We start from the raw sequence: 942 nt of genomic DNA, 5'->3' as shown, positions 1-942 counted from the left end.
TTTCTTCCTTCATTCATTCTCTCTCTGTCTATCATATTTTTTTATGCATTTGTAGCAATTCTTTTCTCTGTGTTCGCTCGTCTGCTATATTTCTTTTACATTTCTCTGTTACGGGTCTTTTTCTCTTTATTTTTCTTTCTCCCTTTATTCAATGTCTATGAGAGAGAGAGAGAGAGAGAGAGAGAGAGAGAGAGAGAGAGAGAGAGAGAGAGAGAGAGAGAGAGAGAGAGAGAGAGAGAGAGAGAGAGAGAGAGAGAGAGAGAGAGAGAGAGAGAGAGAGAGAGAGAGAGAGAGAGAGAGAGAGAGAGAGAGAGAGAGAGAGAGAGAAGAGAGAGAGAGAGAGAGAGGGAAAAAGATGGAGAGAGAAGGGGGTGAGGAGATACATATACTGATCTTTTCTCTTTTTCTTAATTTATATATGACGTCACAATGATAAAGCGCAGTTCCCGTCTGTTTCGGTCCAAACTTGGAGGATAGATTCTGTTGCCAAAAGTAGACACGGAATGGGGAAGGAATTCAGAATGAGATGGAAGCCAGTCACAGGAACCGCGGTGGGCACTGTGTGTGTGTGTGTGTGTGTGTGTGTGTGTGTGTGTGTGTGTGTGTGTGTGTGTGTGTGTGTGTGTGTGTGTGTGTGTGTGTGTGTGTGTGTGTGTGTGTGTGTGTGTGTGTGTGTTTGTGTGTGTGTGTGTGGGTCATTTTGTCTCTAAGCTTTTTTTCCTACCCAGTTCTTTCACCTTCGCCTCTTTCTCCTCCTCCTCCTTTTTCTATCTCTCCTCCCCCCTTCCCTCTCCCTCTCCTCCATTCATGCCTCTCTCTTTTCTCCCACCCTCCCTCTTCCTCTCTTTTTCCCTCCTCCCTCTTCATTCCTCTCCCTATTCCTCTCCCTCTCTCCCTTTCTCTTTCATTCGTCTCCCTCTCCCTTACCTCCCTTTTTCCCCC

Source organism: Penaeus monodon, chromosome 42, assembly GCF_015228065.2.
Source record: "Penaeus monodon isolate SGIC_2016 chromosome 42, NSTDA_Pmon_1, whole genome shotgun sequence".
NCBI classification, from domain to species: domain Eukaryota; kingdom Metazoa; phylum Arthropoda; class Malacostraca; order Decapoda; family Penaeidae; genus Penaeus; species Penaeus monodon.
This window is presented reverse-complemented; position numbering follows the sequence as displayed.